We start from the raw sequence: 19291 nt of genomic DNA, 5'->3' as shown, positions 1-19291 counted from the left end.
CTCTGACTAGTTCCCGTGGGTGTCCTGCACCGCTGTATCACAGACTATTTACTCACAAAGCCGTACACAGCCCAGGATATCCTCCAGATAGCAGCTGGACACCATATCCACATGTTTGCAATCGTTACACATTCCAGTCCTCTTTCAGGCACAGGACATCCACCTCCGGGCACAGGACTGTCCACATCCGAGACCAGTTACCATGGACTACTTGCATCGCTGTGGGTGCCAGGCTATTCAGCTGCCATAGCTGCTGGCTCCGCTGGCCTGTGCTGCTTCACACACACAGCCAGCGCTCTGCAGGCCTCTGCTCTGCACAACAGCACACACCAGACTGACACTGACCTTGCAACTGACACACCCATACCCCTTACTGCAGGGGTTTTATAGGGAACCTGTCACCCCCAAAATTGAAGGTGAGCTAAGCCCACCGGCATCAGGGGCTTATCTACAGCATTCTGTACTGCTGTAGATAAGCCCCCGATGTATCCAGAACGATGAGAAAAAGAGGTTAGATTATACTCACCCAGGGGCGGTCCCGGTACGATGGGCGTCGCGGTCCGGGGCCTCCCATCTTCTTACGATGACGTCCTCATCTTGCATTCACGCTGCGGCTCTGGCGCAGGCGTGCTTTGTCTGTCCTGATGAGGGCAGAGCAAAGTACTGCAGTGCGCAGGCGCCGGGCCTCTCTGACCTTTCCTGGCGCCTGCGCACTGCAGTACTTTGCTCTGCCCTTAACAGGGCAGACAAACTATGCCTGCGCCAGAGCCGCAGCGTGAAGATAAGAAGAGGACGTCATCGTAAGAAGATGGTAGGCCCCGGACTGGCCCGCAGCGGGACTGCCCTTGGGTGAGTATAATCTAACCTCTTTTTCTCATCTTTCAGGATACAGCGGGAGCTTATCTACATCATTCCAGAATGCTGTAGATAAGCCCCTGATGCTGGTGGGCTTAGCTCACTTTCGATTTTGGGGGTGACAGGTTCCCTTTAACAAACAAACCTGTGGCTTTCAGCCACATGGAAAACCTGGACTGGAAATCCGCGACTGCCAGGCACACCTATGGTCTTCATCCGTCTCCATGCAAAACCTGGGAAGAATTCACAACGACCCCTACCTGTGAAACGAGTCACTGCCTCACAATATATGTACCGTATTTTCCGGCGTATAAGACGACTTTTAACCCCCGAAAATCTTCTTAAGTCGTTTTTTTTACATGAATATGGATCCCAGGGCCTGAAGGAGAGTCTTCTCTCCTCCAGATCCTGAGAACCATCCGGCCCGCACATGCCATATAAGATGACCCTTGTGTTATACGGCGAGTATATCCCAAACTCTATATTTATATGGAAAAGTTGGGGGTCGTCTTATACTCCCGAAAATACGGTATGTATTCTATGTGTATATATCCATTCTATTATAACCTGTCAATGTGATTTTACTGTACCCGGCATGTGAATTACCGGCTTTTCAAATGCGATCGGTGTAGAAGAAATCGGACAGCACTCACATGGTCTGAGTGCCATGTAATTTTTTTTCTCGCACCAATTGACTTCTATTGCGGGATACGATCCGATTTCTGATTACAATCGCAACATGCTGCGACTTTTTTCCAGTCCGATCGTAAGGGTATGTGTCCACGTTCAGGATTGCATCAGGATTTGGTGGGGATTTGACATCAGTATTTGTAACCCAAAACCAGGAGTGGGTGATAAATACAGAAGTGGAGCATATGTTTCTATTCTACTTTTCCTCTAATTGTTCCACTCCTGGTTTTGGCTTACAAATACTGATGAAAAATCCTTACAAAATCCTGATGCAATCCTGAACGTGGACACATACCGTTATCCGATCTGAGCTGGAAATAAAAAATGCAGATGAACACACAACCATAAAATAACATTGGTCCGAATTCAATCCGATTTTTTTATCAGATTGCATTCGTCCGATGTCATAGCAAGTGGGATTAAAATGGGGATCCCCCCCAAAAAAGTAATGGGGTCCCCCCATAATTAACAACCAGCAAAGGCTATGCAGACAACTGCGGGTTGATATTAATAGCCTAGGAAGGGGCCATGGATACTGCCCCCCCCCCCGGCTAAAAACTAAGATGTGCCGATTCTGGCACTAAGCCTCGCCCTTCCCACTTGCCCTGTAGCGGTGACAAGTGGGGTACTAATTGGTGGGGTTGATGTCACTATCAGGTGACATCAAGCTCAAGCCCCTAAGTTAGTAATGGCGAAGCCTCTATAAGACACCTATCCATTACTAATCCTATATTTATATGGTAAAGACACAGCCAGAATAAAGTCCTTTATTTGAAAGAAACGCACACTCCTTTATTATTCTTAATTAAACCTTGCTTACGACCTCATCTAATTCCTGTGACGCCCTCGATCTCCTGTAATAAAAGTAAAACAACAAACCAACAATATACCCATACCTGTTGTTGTGTCCCATGACACAATCCATATCTGGGGCATAGACTTTTTCAACCAGGACGGTGCCAAGATGCGACCGTCCCGGCTGAAAAACACTGGTGAATGAGATGCTGTGAGCGGAACTTCAGTGTCTAGTGGTGATGTCACTGAGGTGGTGCTACTCACAGCCTGAACTGCGGGGAACTCTGGACCATGGGAAAGATATAATAAATCTCATCCAAACACTGATGTACCCTAAATTGGTATTACAAAAAAGTTAAAAAAAAACAAGAAAGAAAAAAACAAGTATCAGACAGCAAACCAAACCACATTTTTAGTTACATTTTTTTTTATTTTTTTAACGCAACTGAACACAAAATATATGCAAGTTTGGTATTGCCATAGCAACACTGCCCGGAGACTTCTATTTCCTGGTCGTTTTTTACTACACTAGGAATCCTGTAGACACAAAAAAAGCAATGGCAGAATTGCAATTTTTTCACCATTTTTTGCCAGCTTGGATTTTTTCCCATGTTTTGTACATTATGTGGTAAAATAAATGTGGTCATTCATAGCTACAATTTGTCACATAAAAAACAAGCTTTCGTATGACCATGTCGACGGACTAATAAAAGAAGTTTTGTTTTCTTGAAAAAGTAGGGGGTGGGGTAAGAAAGTCCAAAAAATCCCCTATAACCACATATGGGGGGGAGACCCGTGAGTCCCCTGGAGTGGAGCAGAACTCAGCAGAAGCCATCGCCACGATATGAAAAAGCGTCCCACTCCTAACCAAACAGTAGAATGCGCGTGCCCCGTCCGCGCGTGCCCCGTCCGCGCGTGCCCCGTCCGCGCGTGCCCCGTCCGCGCGTGCCCCGTCCGCGCGTGCCCCGTCCGCGCGTGCCCCGTCCGCTGCAAGGCAAACCGCTCTCGTAACCTTCCCTTCCGGACGTCCCACTGACTCCACCCACTTGTTTTACGTCACGTAGGCGGAAAATTCAACTACAAAAACAAACCCCGACCCCTGCAGAGTGCAGAATGCAGATGCAGAAGAGAAGACTAGAAGAGCTCCTGTGGTCTGTTGGTAAGTCGCATGTGCGCCATGTCTCCGCCACTGCATAGAGACTGCTTCTGTGTGACCGTGCGTGTTGGAGGGGCCAGGACTGTCGCATCTCCCTCTGTGCTGGGTGCCCCCCTTACAATGTGCAGGTCACTCTTTCTCCATTACTTCCAGCCACCATTGCTTTTCCGCACCAGTCTCACAATACACTGGGCCTCAGCTGGTGTCGGCGCTGTGACCGGGTTTTCCCGCACTTTTTGCCTCCTGCCTGCGCCCAGCTACTTTCGGTTTTCTTTCTGTAGGGTGTGCATTATCTGGATGTCTGCCAGGACCGCACTGACGTCTCTGATCACCTGCTGCTTCAGGCTCTGACTGTGCGCCCCCTACTGTCCGCACAGAGTATAGCTTCCTGCACAGGGATAAGAACCAGGAGGCTGATGTGTCTCCAACTGATGGCACTTTCCCTGAGCCACAAATAGTAAGGAGTGGTAGCACTCGTTCCTGGTTAGCTGCTGGCATAAACATGGCAGCAACCATTCTACACTTTTACACACTTAATCAGATACAGGAGACATGCTGCTGAATGCACGGTCCTGTATATGGTTACAGAAGAATCGTATTGGCCAACGGTCTGACCCTATCGGTCATCGGCCTGTGTGAGCGATCAGTAGACGTACACTGAACGACTTCTATGTTGTCATGGGGAGCTCATTACTGTCCTGAGATCAGCCAGTGTGAGTGGGCCATTAGCTTACCTGGAATAATGAGACAGAAACGTGCTGTAGAAGAGGGTAATATGTGTAGTGCTTTGTCACGTATGACATGGGTGACAAATAGAGTTGTAGTACCCAGCACAGTGGCCCTATCGGTGATCTGTACCCACTGAACGGGAGCACTGAGAGCCGGTCTGGCGTGACCTCATTACAGCGGTTGGCTAATCAAAGGAAGAGCCACAGAAGCCATCCGGTAGAAAACGGTTGTCAGAGCTTCCAACCAGTGACCACAGATTACTGACACGGCTGATGGACAGATCGATTCGCACCAACTCTATTAACATTGTCAAGCAGTTGAGCGATCACATTGGGGGATGAGGGCATGTGATGGCTTAGGTGAGGTGTGAAATATTCTGTGTCCCAGAGCTATTTCGCTGGGGGGTGCCTTCCCTATAGGTCACTGTGGTTGCACATCTGTATACGCAGGGAGGTAATAGAACAGATCCTGTATCTACGACAAGAGGCTGTTAGACACCAGATGTACGCATTTTGAGCAAGAGCTAAAGGGAACCTATCACCATGAAAATGCAGTCTAATCTGCAACAGGACTGTGGGGTTGGTAAGAAAAACCTCCAACTCCTCAATTTCCCTGACTCCACAGAGCTGCCTCACTACTGAGCATGTACATAAAGTGCAGCACAGATTCATCTCTACTAAAAGCCGAGATCCTTAGATACAGAACAGACATTTATAGGATATTTCAGAACTTTCCCAAATTGTTTTGAAAACATTTACAGCACATCCTGCACTGAACTACGGAACCCAATGTATTATATATTTGAGTCAGAGGCAGCCCATTTTATTCTGACTCCAAAAAAAATGGACAATGACTCCACAGCACTAATCTGCAGGCACCATCTTATAGAGCATGTTGGCTGAGCAAATTGCTATATAAATCTACGAAAAAAAGGCTTAAACAGAGGCGCTTCTTAAAGCAACACACAATTCAAACAGAACAAAGCAGCCAAATATAAAACCCAATCAAATTTTATCAACAAGTCTAAATAGAGTAAAAAATGAAGATACAATTGAAAAGTTCAACCACCTAACTGGGTAGTACACCCCTGTATATCGCATCAATATCTCTATACATAGCTAATCCCTCCGCTCTAAGTAGCAGGTAAAAAATGCCACCACTGTATAAAATAACCTTAGTACATTGAAGTGAATAATGTAAACTTTCTACTCAAGGCCGCCATATTTCAGCGAACAAAAAATATACATACAAGCAATAGGTTACAAAAATGTATTATGCTAGTGGCCCAAATGTCAAATAAGGACAACAACAATATTGAATCATCATAATGCACATAAATGGCTATATATACAGCTATATAAATCCCGCTAAGGCCGGGATCACATATACGTGAGATACGGCCGAGTCTCGCAGGTGAAAACCCAGCTCTGGCGCCGGCACTCCAGAGCAGAGCGTGCAGCCGCACAGCAATACATGGAGCTGCACGCTCCGCTCCCAAGTGCCAGTGCCAGAGCTGGGTTTTCACCTGCGAGACTTGGCCGTATCTCGCGTATGTGTGATCCCGGCCTAAGAGTTTCTATATACCACAGGTTGTGGCTGTGTGGAATATCCATTTGCTAAATGTGCAGATAACTGCTGTCAAAGAATGCCAGTTAAATAAAGAGCACAGTGCTAGTCTAAAATCATTAGGTACTGGCACACTGATGACAGCATTACCGGCACGTTCCCTAGAATAGGGCTGCTAACGCCTCTAATACATCAATAGGCATGGTAACCAAAGAGCCTCACCGTAAATTACCCATAGATAATTAGATGCGGTAAAACCGCATCTAATGATTAGTCACATGGTGTAGTAAATGCAGCTTGCTACGCATGTCTCCTAATTTACATGCGGGCTTACCTGTCCCGCTGCCGGAAGTTCCTCATTCACTGCAGTTCTCGCGATAACTTAGCTTAGGGCTCATACTCACTTGCGTGAGACTCTGATGAGTCTCACTTGTTATTACCTGGCGCTGCTGCCAGCACTCAGGAGCGGAGCGTGCGGCTGCATAGGAATACATGCTTCGCTCCTGAGTGCTGGGTATTGCCATGCGAGACTCATCAGTCTCGCGCAAGTGAGTATGAGAACTGCCGTGCACGTGACCGGGGGTTATCTCTGGTCACCAGTCTGGTTCTCTCGATCAGCTGATTGTGAGAACACTGCAGTGTAGGTGATCACTGGAGAGTTATCTCCACCATTCATCTACAGGCTCTGCTGTGTCTGGATGTCAGGCATCCAGATGTAGCAGAGCTGGCCTCGTCGTGAGACACTTGTTATAAGGACCATGTCGGACTCAGGGAGTATACTGTTGGTTTATTTTTCTTTTCTTCCCTTCACCATGACAGCACCGTACGTGAGAGATGGCATCCGCCCCAAGGAACAGGAAACCTGCAGCAGAGATAAAAGAATGGGGCGGCACCTCTCTCCTTTTTTTTTTAGTTTCCTGTTCCTGCAGGTGGATGCCTGCAGCAGAGCTCCTACCTCCGGAGGGATCTTCCTCTGATGATTACCAATCCGGAGGCTGAGGTTCACAGTGGGGGCAGCCGTATTCGGCGGCATCTCGTACGGTGCTGTCTGGGTGAAGAGCTGCTGTGTGCCGCGCCTCATTCCCCCCCCCAGGCTGGTTCGGGGTTAAGGGGCGTGTCCTTCACTGGCGCTGAAGTGTAAGGTGATGTGATGCAGTGACCCCTGTAACAGGTAGGGGGCGCTGCATGGTTTCCCCGGTATGTGCACGGAGTCGTATTGAGGCCGTGAGAATCGACCTGCAGTGATGTCAGGATCACGTGACCAGCCCAGGTGATCCATTACTGTGGGTGTGCTTACGGGTACATAATGTGGCCAGGGTGTGGGTCACGTGGTTCCTGTGTGGTTCCAGTGTTTGGATCTGTTAGGTCCAAGTGCAAGGTCCTGGAAGCCTGTGTTGGAAGACCTGGGAGGAGGCTTCCTGGAAAGCACATGGTTTGGACCTGGTGGCCTGTGGTGTTGGACTAAGTCCTGAATAGCACCCAGACAGGCCACATGCCTCTGTGGTTGGACGGTCCCAGGTGGGATGGACGTTCTGAAGACCACAGTGTGATCATGGTCCTGGACAGTCTGTGTTAGAAGCTCCTGTGAGTGGAGTCTTCTTGGAGCACCTGAGAGACTGTGGACCTGGATGATCGGTGTTGGGGAAGCTACCGGCCTTCGGTGGCTCTGGACTGACTGAGGTGTGCCGGCCAGGCAAGTTGGTGAACCCCGTAAGGCAGTTTCCCCAGGAGAGAGGTCTGACAAGGAGTCAGCAGAAGGAGCAGGAGCTCCCATAAGGTACCTCCATGAAACTATTGGTGCTTGTAACATGAACTGTGTGGTAACCCACGGCAACTGGTCAGTGAGGACCAGCGTGTTTAGTTGCCACAGAATAAGGGCCTGAAACTTAAAGTGAGGTCCTGGTTCAGTATGTAAATGGACTGCTCATGGTATGGTTTATGAGGCATAATAAACCGTATGGACTGTTTTGTTTTAAAAACCCGTGCCTGTGTGCTGAATTTCGCGGCCAAGCGAGTGTCCCCCAACACACTCAGTAGGAATAGTCTTACATTTGGTGCTCGATGCGGGCAACGATCCAGCACGCACACATGGAAGTTAATTGCTGTGGCTCGGCGGGGCCGCGAAGATTGCGTCTGGCTGTAACTCGGCGGGGTTATGAAGCTGACAAGCGTCTGGCTGTAACTCGGCGGGGTTACGAAGGGGACAAGCGGCGTCCTGTGGATTGGCGGGTCCACGAAGTCGGCGGTAGAGCCTTGTGAGGCGTAGCTGCAAGTTCCAGCAAGAGGTTCCACAGCAGACGGAGCTGCAGTGGCTTGTAGTTGGCAGCCGGAGGTGCTGGTTGTATGTGACTGCAGCGGGAGCTGTGGCAGTACCAGCAGGAGCTGGTGTAGTGACATATAAAAGAAGGAAAAAAAAAAATTTTAATTTTTTTTCTCTTCCCTTTTCCTCCAAGTTGTGCTGACTCTTAAAGGGCCAGTACAAGCCCAGAGACAAAGGGGTGTACTGTGCGAACTGGGGCCTGAGTGCCGTGGGGAAGTTCACGGGGTGTATCCCAGGGTGGGGAGTGTCCCTAATAGTGAGCGGTGACCCCAAATGGAGATGGTTGCCCAAAAGGGGGCGGAGGCTCTGGACTGACTGAGGTGTGCCGGCCAGGCAAGTTGGTGAACCCCGTAAGGCGGTTTCCCCAGGAGAGAGATCTGACAAGGAGTCAGCAGAAGGAGCAGGTACCTCCATGAAACTATTGGTGCTTGTAACATGAACTGTGTGGTAACCCACGGCAACTGGTCAGTGAGGACCAGCGTGTTTAGTTGCCACAGAATAAGGGCCTGAAACTTAAAGTGAGGTCCTGGTTCAGTATGTAAATGGACTGCTCATGGTATGGTTTATGAGGCATAATAAACCGTATGGACTGTTTTGTTTTAAAAACCCGTGTGCTGAATTTCGCGGCCAAGCGAGTGTCCCCCAACACTCAGTAGGAATAGTCTTACAGTGACGACTTCCAGTCGCACGGGAGTGACGTCACACGCAGAGGGAGCCGGTGTGCTGGACAAGATCCGCGCGGAAGTTGTTCCAGAGGCTCGCATACCGCTCCTGCTATATAATAGAAGCAGCCTAGAGGGAAACGCTGGTTCTTTACAGCATGCGGACTGCTTGCTAAAATGGCTGAGCCAGCGACGGATCCTGACACACCGACGGTGCCTGCGCCCAAAATGAGTGAAGAGGCACAAGCTACCGGGGTACCCAGGGTCCTGGAGGGGTGAGTGCCTTTGTAAGGCGAATCACATATTCTGATGTCCTGTACACTGTGTTTTTTATTGAAGGAAAGCCACCTTCAAACAGAAGAATAGGGTCTGTGCACTATGCAAAGAACCACTCCCTAGACTGTACAGCAAGAAAATCTGCTGCTTGCATTGACAAAACGGTAGCAGAAGAGTCTTCCTCCCTATTGCAAAATAATTAAAACGATTATACGGGAGGAAGTCAAATCAACTGTTAAAGAGCAGTTAAAATATCATACAGCAAAGGGAACCCCGCCCCCCCCCCCCAACAAGTGTGCAAGGGTCTGACATAGATTCAGGAGAGGAACTGGGAGAATTAACGCCCTCTGATGCTTCAGACCTGGACTCCTCGGATGAGGAGTATGGCCACCCTTATTTTCAATCCGAAGATATCGGAAAATTACTCAAACTTGTTAGGGCGACTATGGGGGTAGAAACCCCTAGGGAGCCGCGATCAATTTGTTGAGGGAGGATCTAAAGTGATCCTTCACGGTTAACCCAGTGATTTCCAAATTAATATACAAGGTATTGCCGGCAACTGAAAATGACCAGACGGAGACATGTGTCTCTGTATGGGGGATCGAGCAGATCTCTGGCCCCCGTTTATTCTGTATGACTTATCAATCAGCATAAGAACACGCTCACAGTTCTTAACCTATAAGAATGCAGGAACAGTCTGTGCGTCAAAGCTTCATAGAACAATACACCCTCAGTCTCATATTCTGTTTAGATTGCAACAATCAAGGTCTCATAACAGCTGTAAACTTTAGCCTACTAACAAAATTTATATCAAAACAACAAAATGGAGTCGAAAAGCACAAAATGGAGATTCTTTCTTAATTTCTTCCTTCACATTCCCCCCTAGATAAATTTTGTTAATTAATGTCCAGCATCAGAGGTACTATCCCAAGCTCTAAGCTCGAGGGGTACTGGTCTTCACATCACTGGTGCCTTGTTACCAGCCATGGCTGTTGCGGCGTACCCATCCCCCCTGTATACTAGAATTTACAAATAACAATTATTGATACCAGTAGTGAGGATCTTTTGAAGATAGCCATGCGCTTGGCTTCAACATCTTCATCAGGTAACTTTGTGAAATCGGTGTAGAGAAGAGCAGGGGTGGCAACGCTTTTGGTTTCATCATTAGTTGTCTTAGTGCAGAATTTCCTAATACACACAGAAATACACCAAAAAAACAAGTTTTAGTATTACATACATAACAAGGATAAAGGCAGCGATATGTAACAAACTTTGCAAGATTCCAGCTATCCAGCTCCCCAAATCCCTTAAACCAATTTGCTGCATTAAGAAAGGAGAAGGTGTCTTCCCACCAACTGTCCTTATTACGGTCATTGTCTTTATTATATTAATCTGAGTCTTTGAATATCCTTTAACTTTAACTTCATAGTGCTATTGGGATCTATGTAATGACAGCAAGCGGGTCCAATAACCTGACACATACCACCCTGTGCTGCTGTTAAGTAATCCAGTACTACAGTATATTGATTAGTGACTATGATATGTTGGTTTTGGACAGCAACAGTAGTATATTAAATATATCCAATATATCCCAAATTTGATCATCTAGAAAATCTGTGGCCCTAACCAATGTATCCCACATTTGTGTAATCATAGGGTAAATGAAAATAGAACTGACAATTTTATTGGCTATACCCATCTGTGCTACTAATCTTTCATGATATTGGACAAGCTTATCAAGGATATTGAGGAATTTAGGCTGTCCCATGCAGTTACCAATATTATTATATGGAAATACGAAAAACCAAAACATTATGTCCCCTTATTTGCTACTAGTCTGTTTGACCAGCTTGCAGTGCGATACGTGGAACCACGTCGGCCTTCCTTCCAGCTTTACTGACATAGGAATGATACGGAGGACTTGGTAGGGACCGTCATACAAGGGTTCTAGTCCGTGTTTTCTGACATGCCTTTTCGCGACCACAAAATCACCAGACTTTAAGTTGTAACAAATATCGGTTTCTGCTGAATCTGGAAGGGAAGAAGAAACTAAAACATAGGTGTTAGCAAGATTTTTACTAAGCTGAATAACATATTGAACAGCACGGTCAGTTTCTTCTGATAACTACTGAGACTGGAAATTTGCAACTGGGGGCCTAGCACCAAACAGTATCTCATATGGGGACAGGCCATGTTTTGCAATAGGGGTAGTACGAATGTGGTACAGTACAATGGGTAGGAGCTCTGGCCATGGAGCCGTAGTCTCCTGCATCTTTTTGGTCAATTGTCCCTTCAGTGTGCCATTCAGCCCCTCAACTCTCCCACTGGATTGTGATGGTACAGAGTATGGAGGGCTACAGTAGATCCAAGCATTGTCAGAACCTCCTGATACACATGAGAAGAAAAGGCCGGGCCTTGGTCACTTTCGACGACTTCTGGAACACCATATCTGCATATAACTTCTATCACCAGTTTGTTCGCTGTAGTCTTTGCAGTCATGTTGGTAACGGGGAATGCCTCTGGCCAACTGGAGAACATGTCGACAACCACCAGACAATATTCATACCTTCCAGACTTAGGCAACGTGATATGATTCACCTGGAGCCTTTGGAAAGGATAGTCGGGCTTAGCAAGATACTTCTGGGGTACACGTTGAAGTTGATCAGGATTGCAGGTCTGACAGATATTACATGCACGATTGAGTGCTGTCAGGACTGTAGAAATACCTGGAGCCCAGTAGAATTTTTGTACCAGGGCTAGGGCCTGGTTTTTTTCCTCGATGTGTGGGCCATATGCCCACGTGGCAATAGCAGGGTACATCTGCTTAGGGAGACACACAAGTTGATCCTTTTTCCAGAGACCATTGTCCATACGTGCTCCATCAGCCTTCCACTGCTTCACTTCTTCCTTTTGGGGACATTCTCTGCATCGTCATTAAGCGGGGTCCGACAGAAAACCTCAGTATGTCGTCGATCATCAGGTTCCTGTAGAGTCAGTGTTTCTTGTAACTGTTTACGCTGAGAGCGTGTGGTCACCATAGTTGGTATGTTCAGTTCAACGGGTAGGAAAGCAGCAGCTTTTGCTTACATATCCACAAAGGTGTTACCAACAGTCTGTGGACTTTTCCTAGGACCGTGCGCCTTAATTTTGATAATGGCCACCTGGGTAGGTAATTTGATTGAGTCCATGAGGGTTTTAACAGCTTCATCATTCTTCACTGGAGTCCCGGCGGTGGTAATAAACCCTCGATTGGCCCACAGGGCTCCGAAATCATGAGCAATACCAAATGCATACTGTGAGTCTGTGTAAATATTAGCCCACCTGCCTTTGGTCAGAACACATGCAGTAGACCGAGCCTGAAGTTCTGCTTCTTGTGCTGACAGATAGGGAGGGAGTGCAGCTCCGTGCACTACAGTATCTTCCGTAGTAACAGCGTATCCGGGTGGAATCTGCCAAATCATCAGCATATCTTGAACCGTCTTTCAGGGCATTGTAGAAAGGTTGCATTATACGGGATGCGTCCGGTATCTACTGACAACAATAAATACATAGTCCAAGAAAACGCTGGAGTTCAGTCTCATCTTTTGGAAAAGGAAGGGAGCTGATGGCTATTTTTCTTTCTTTTGAGAGGTGTCTGACACCCTGAAGGAGACAGTGACCCAAAAATATCACTTGACCAAGGCAGAACCGAAGTTTCGAGGCCGAAACCCGACAGTTCAGATCTGCCAGATACTTGAGAAGGCTAACAGTGGCAACAATGGCTTCCTGCTCTGTTTGTGCACACAACAAAAGATCAGCCACATACTGAAACAGCGTGACATAGGGGTGTTCTGACTGCCAGGATAAAAAACACTCTCCCATATTTATATATTTTTTTTTTTTTGCAAACTGATTGGGACTATTTTGGGCCCCTTGTGGCATAACTGTCCGCGTCAATTGTCATCCCTGATATGTGAATGCAAACAGAAACTGGCAATCTGGGTGTAATGGAATGCTGAAGAAGGCATTGGCAAGGTTGATAACTGTGAACCAAGCAGCATCCTGAGGTATCTGGGACAAAAGAATATGTGGATTAGGCACCGGAGATTCCAGAACAGTAACTGCATTAACTGCCCGTAGATCTTGTACCAGCCGGTACACAGGGGGTTGGCCGGGTGGGGTCTTTTTCTTAATGGGAAACAAGGGCATCAGGGCACCATTATCGAGTAACATTTGTATTTGCCCCTTGAGGCACTGCTCCTGATCATGTTTCAAAGGGCATTGATGGACTTTAGAAAAAGGGGCACCAGGTTTGAGAAACACTTTTACTGGTTCTACTGGCATTATTGGGAGAGAATCTGGGTCTATCAGGACCATCATAACCGTAGGAAGAGCATGTAGGATACACATCTCATTATAGTCATCTGCATAGGGGTTATATAACGTAAGGAACATCTGACCATCATCTTGGAATTATATTCTGGAGCAGAACTGTAATAATAAATCTGCCCCCAGTAAATTTACCGAACATATAGGAGAGATTATGAACTGAGCAGTAACTTCAGGGAAAGGGTCCCACGGGGATAGGTTTTATAAGAGTATATTTATTGGGTCTGTCATCTACTCTAATTAATTAAAACAAGCTCTTGATCTGAGAATTAACATGGAGGGCTTGGGAGGGAGTGAGATTCCCAGACATAGGGTTAAAAAAGATATTGGATTTGTGTAAGGTGGGGAGGGCAGGAGCTGAAGTCTGTGGGCCACTGATAAGGAACTTCCTTGTACTGCAGTGGGGGCTGTTATGATCCTTAGTGGTTGAGGATCACAAAATACTCCAGCTAAGTAACAAAACATAGGACAAGCTTAGGGAGGTGGTAAACTGGACTGACCGCAAATCTGAACCTATCCAACACACTAGAGGTAGCCGGTGAACGTGACTAAAATCCTAGACGTCTCGAGCCAGCCTGAGGAACTAACTACCCCTAGAGAGAAAGAAAGGCCTCACTTGCCTCCAGAGAAATAATCCCCAAAGATATAGAAGGCCCCAACAAATAACGGTGAGGTAAGAGGAAGGCACATACACAGGGGTGAAAACAGATTCAGCAAATGAGGCCCACTAATACTAGATAGCAGAAAATAGAAAAGGGGTCTATGCGGTCAGTAAAAAAACCCTTACAAAATATCCACACTGAGATTTCAAGAACCCCCGCACCAACTAACGGTGTGGGGGAGAAACTCAGTCCCCTAGAGCAACCAGCAAGCGAAGAAATCACATTTTGGCAAGCTGGACAAGAAACATGATGAATGCTGATAATCAAAAAATAAACAAACAAAAACTTAGCTTGTCTTGGAGAGACTGGGAGCAAGGTAGTCACAAGGAATCTGAAGAGCACTGAATACATTGAGAGCAGGCAAGGAACTGAGTATCCAGGTGAGCTAAATGGGGAAACCAACCAAGGATAACGAACCAGCTGATGCTGCCAACCTGCAGAAAGACAACACTACACAGTACCGCTTGTGACCACTAGAGGGAGCCCAAAAATAGAGTTCACAACAGGGGGCTAGAGCAGTGTTTGGAGCGGGAATTGCTGTGGCTACTGGTTTAACCCTTGCTTTTCCTGCTGGGCTAAATTCTTTTGAAAACTCTTTACTATTTTCAATGCATCATCTGGAGTGGAAGTCTCGATATCAGATTTAACTGACATTATTGCCTCTTTCAATTCAGATTTAAGGCCGGACATTAAAGCTACTACAAAAAGTTGTGAATGGGCTTTACTTTACAATGAGAATCCCAAATCTTTAAACACTACCATAAGACGCCCATAAAACTTCTCGGCAGTCTCCCCCTTGTCCTGTGTGACATCTGTGAAGGAGGTTCTAGCAGGGGAGGTTTCTGGATCGGGTAACTGGTTACAAAAGGTGTCTATCTGCGATGGAGAAAAGGGGGTATACTTTGGCCTGTCAGGAGTAGTTTTCACATCATCTTCAAACTCTGATATTACTGACTCGGGGGTGGGAGGAGGTGACGGTACAAGAGGCATCTGCTGCGGAAGCTGGGCAGGAGGCTCTGTTATAGTTAGAGATTGTATTGCCTGAATCGGACCTCCTCCAATTTTATGGGGTTTTCCTGTATACAGCGCTCTATTGCTGATACTATAACCATGGCGGCATCCTTCCTGGAATATTGGAAGATACCGGCAGAGATTAATGGTATGGCCATTGTACGTTGAGGCATCGTACCGGGAGGAACGGAGCAGGCATACAGGATTGCGTTCTGGACAGCCTCAGTAAGCAACTGTTGGGACCTGGGAATGTTGGTAGGATTATACCGTGGCCCCACTGCATGTATTACATATTGACATGGCAGCTGTCCTGCTCTGGTTGCTGCGACCTGTCCTGTTTCTACCTGGCCATAAGTTTGTATATATGAATTAGATTCTTCCTGTATCATGGATCCACCTTTCTGTGAAGTCATTGCAGCCAGTCCTCCAGCATGTCGGAGCTGGTTATCTGCGGTATTTACTATGGCCCCAACATGTTGTTTGTGAGATCCCCTGTCCCTATCCTAAAGAGCACATCATGACGGTGGGGTCCAGGAATAACATTAGAATACATTTCCTGGAAATCTTCTATCTCCTCTGTATATCCTGTCTCTGACCGAGTGACTAAGGTAGGTGGGGGCGGATACTCATAACCACTAACAATACTAGGCATAACAGGAGCTGGTGCTGGCGGTGGCCGATAATAGGTGCCGTCAGCGTTTAGCAAGGGAAAGGTGGGGGCTACAACCCCGGATCTCCTCGCTCCACAATTGTAACAGACCTCTCTACACTGAGAATTAGTAACTCCGCATACATCACAAATCCACCCAGCACCCAGTATATATTGGTGCTTTGGGATTAAGGGTTACAAGTTTCCTTCTAAAACTAGACACTAGATTTCACTTTCAATTTACAATATTTCTTTGTACTTCAAAACAATATTGTCGCTTTAAACAAAACACAGATCTACCAGCGCGTAATCTACACCAAGAAAATACAGAGAAACTCAAGAGCGCAGGCACATGCGTGCCCCCTCCCTACCAGAAACAGCATAGATAAGAAAATCACAGCATTCCTCAGCGCAGAAGGGAGAAAGCAACAGCGCAGCTGCTCGACCCCTCCCATCGGATATTTTAGAGATAAACACAGAAACGGAATACAGCAGTTCTCAGACTTAATTAATTTCTACAAAATCTTCATCGCACAATTCACATACCAGAACACCTTAGGAAAAAACAATAATTGAGAATATTTTCCCTGCATTCCTGACAGATTTCTTTCCCCATCTTTGAGCTAACAATATCAAATTCATCACACAATTTAAAATCTTTTTCTTCCACGGAAATTGATTCTCCTTTAGAGCTAAATACCCTTACTTAGTCGTGCATAGTACTAGAGCGGCCGTATAGTCTATTCCACTAGGGTTTACCTGTCCCCCCGCTGGGACACCCAAAATCGCAGTACTCAGCGAAAGGAGGAGGGCGTCTCAGACTAAACCCTCCGGACACCTCTGGAAATACACATATATATATCTATATATTCCTGAGTTACGCATCCTACCCAATCTTCGATCACCTCACCGCGCCTGATTCTAACAGTGATCAGGAATTCAGGATATTTTGACTATAAAGAGAATTACATCACTGGTCAATCCAAGGTGTCCGTCCCTTATGAGGTACGGTTCGAGCACTGGGCTCCCAACGGAACTACACCTCTATATGATTCCACCCAAAAATCATCCCACCTTCGGGGACAAACCTCAGATCCTCTTTGCAGCAACAAACACAGGAAAACCACACCAAACGGTCAGTCTGGACAGTATAACTGCCAACTTACCGTGGTTGTTGTGGGGGATGATCAGTCCCAATTTTCCAGTGCCTGTGTCCGGTCCGAGGATCCTTTGTCTTGTTGTCCTCCGGGGGGCAGAGGCGTTCCTGTTTGGTGCCCCACGTTCTCGGGCGCCAACTGTTGAGGGAGGATCTAAAGTGATCCTTCACGGTTAACCCAGTGATTTCCAAATTAATATACAAGGTGTTGCCGGCAACTGAAAATGACCAGACGGAGACATGTGTCTCTGTATGGGGGATCGAGCAGATCTCTGGCCCCCGTTTATTCTGTATGACTTATCAATCAGCATAAGAACACGCTCACAGTTCTTAACCTATAAGAATCCAGGAACAGTCTGTGCATCAAAGCTTCATAGAACAATACACCCTCAGTCTCATATTCTGTTTAGATTGCAACAATCAAGGTCTCATAACAGCTGTAAACTTTAGCCTACTAACAATTTATATCAAAACAACAAAATGGAGTCGAAAAGCACAAAATGGAGATTCTTTCTTAATTTCTTCCTTCACAAATTCAGGACACTATGTTCAGCAACTTGGAGGGGAAAAAGCGTAAAATTTTTTTCCCTTCCATGATAATATCGTGAATTTAATTAAGAGAGTGGAAAAAACCCAATAAAAAGATATCTATCCCTCAGGCGTTGAAGGGCAAGTACCCTGTTATGATCCGGTGACCTTTGAGCCGCATGAAACTTTCTCTGGAGTCGGTGGAACCTGTACTGACCGCAAATCCTGAACTAACACCGCAACTAGAAGTAGCCGTGGGGTGTGCCTAACAAACCCTAGACACCTCGACACAGCCGGAGGACTAAATACCCCTATAGATGGAAATAGGAATGCTATCTTGCCTCAGAGCAGACCCCCAAAGGATAGGCAGCCCCCCACGAATAATGACTGTGAGAAGGAGAAGATTAGACACACGCAGGTAGAAAACAGGATTTAGCAAAAGAGGCCACTCTAGCTAAATAGGAAAGGATAGGACAGATTACTAGGCGGTCAGTATTAAAACCCTTCCAAAAATATCCACAGCAGATAATACAAAAAGTTCCACAATAACTAAAGACATGGAAGGTATATCTGCCACTCCAGAGAATCCAGCAAGACTGAGAAAATACTGACACAATCTAAGCTGGACAAGAAAACACAAGGAATAGCACTGAATTGTGAAACACACAGCATGTGTGTCACAGGAAAAAAAACCAGACACTTATCTTTGCTGATTTGGCAGGAAGGCAGAAGGAACCAAGCAGAGGTCAAACACCTCCCAACAATTGACAACTGGCCAGGACTAATGAATCCTGCACACCTAAATACCCCAGTCAGAACTGCAATCAGCAGATACACCTGACCAGGACTGCAACTCGGGGGCAACTGCATTACCATCTACAACCACCGGAGGGAGCCCAAAAGCAGAATTCACAACAGTACCCCTTTGATGAAGAGGTCTGAGAAAAGTGGGAAAAGACTCCTAAGTTAGATGCAGCCATTGCTAGCACCTCTAAAGGAGTAGCATTAACATTTTAGGACATGGGAGCCCTAAGAGATCCCCTTGACAAGAAAGCAGATGCCTTTCTAAAATCGGCTTGGGAGGCAGCGACATGGTCGTTTAAACCCGGGGTTGCCACCACTTGCCCAGCACGTGCTATGGTCAAGTGGTTAGAGGAACTAAGTGACCAGATTAAAAACAAATGCCCAAGAGAGAGATTACTAGAAGCATTACCCTCTCTACAGGGTGCCTCAAGATTCCTAGCAGATGCTTCGATTGATTCTGTCAGAGGTGCCACACGTGCATGTGCTTTATCCAACTCAGGACGCAGAGCATTGTGGCTGAAGAATTGGACTGCTGACTTCCAATCGAAAGTTAAACTCTGTGGGGTACCCTGTGAAGGGCAATATCTTTTTGGTAAAGCCCTAGATGAGATCCTTGAGAAAGCATCAGACAAGAAAAAGTGGTTTCCACCTCCTTCCTTTCCTAGGCGCCGATGGGAGACCTCTCGTTCGTCCTTTCGTGGATCCGGATATAGAGGGGGCCGTGGCCGGTCAGACGACAGGTCTGTTCGGGGCAGACCCTGGAAAGACAGAAAGGAAAAGAGATTCCTTTTTCAATAAGCCTCCCCCCAAGTCTGATCCCAAACACCAGTGACGCCAAAATCCCAGTGGATGGGAAGACTTCGATGGTTTGTCCACCACTGGGCAGCGCTACCAGCCTCTCAATGGGTAATCAGCTTATTGTTGGAAGGTCTAAGGTTCAAGTTCTCCAGCCTCCCGCCAAATCGCATAATAATGACCCGGGTGGCCAAAAAAAATCAGGCCACACTAGAGAGAGGTTCATCTCATGCAAAAAGGAGTTCTAATAAGAGTACCCCATGAGGAAA

General features: G+C 46.8%; 1 protein-coding gene across 1 annotated transcript in view; it reads left to right on the top strand.

The window, feature by feature from the left end:
- Window positions 1-3450: 3450 nt before the first annotated feature.
- LOC143817705 (schlafen family member 9-like) overlaps window positions 3451-19291 on the top strand; it is a 103943-nt gene continuing 88102 nt past the window's right edge. The window contains exon 1 of the mRNA XM_077299191.1: window positions 3451-3499. The gene's annotated coding sequence lies outside the window, so the exon portion shown is untranslated. The remainder of the gene's footprint in view (window positions 3500-19291) is intronic.

This window comes from Ranitomeya variabilis, chromosome 3, assembly GCF_051348905.1.
Source record: "Ranitomeya variabilis isolate aRanVar5 chromosome 3, aRanVar5.hap1, whole genome shotgun sequence".
Lineage (NCBI taxonomy): Eukaryota > Metazoa > Chordata > Amphibia > Anura > Dendrobatidae > Ranitomeya > Ranitomeya variabilis.
The sequence above is the reverse complement of the archived record's forward strand: the minus strand, read 5'-3'. Positions and strand labels throughout refer to the sequence as shown.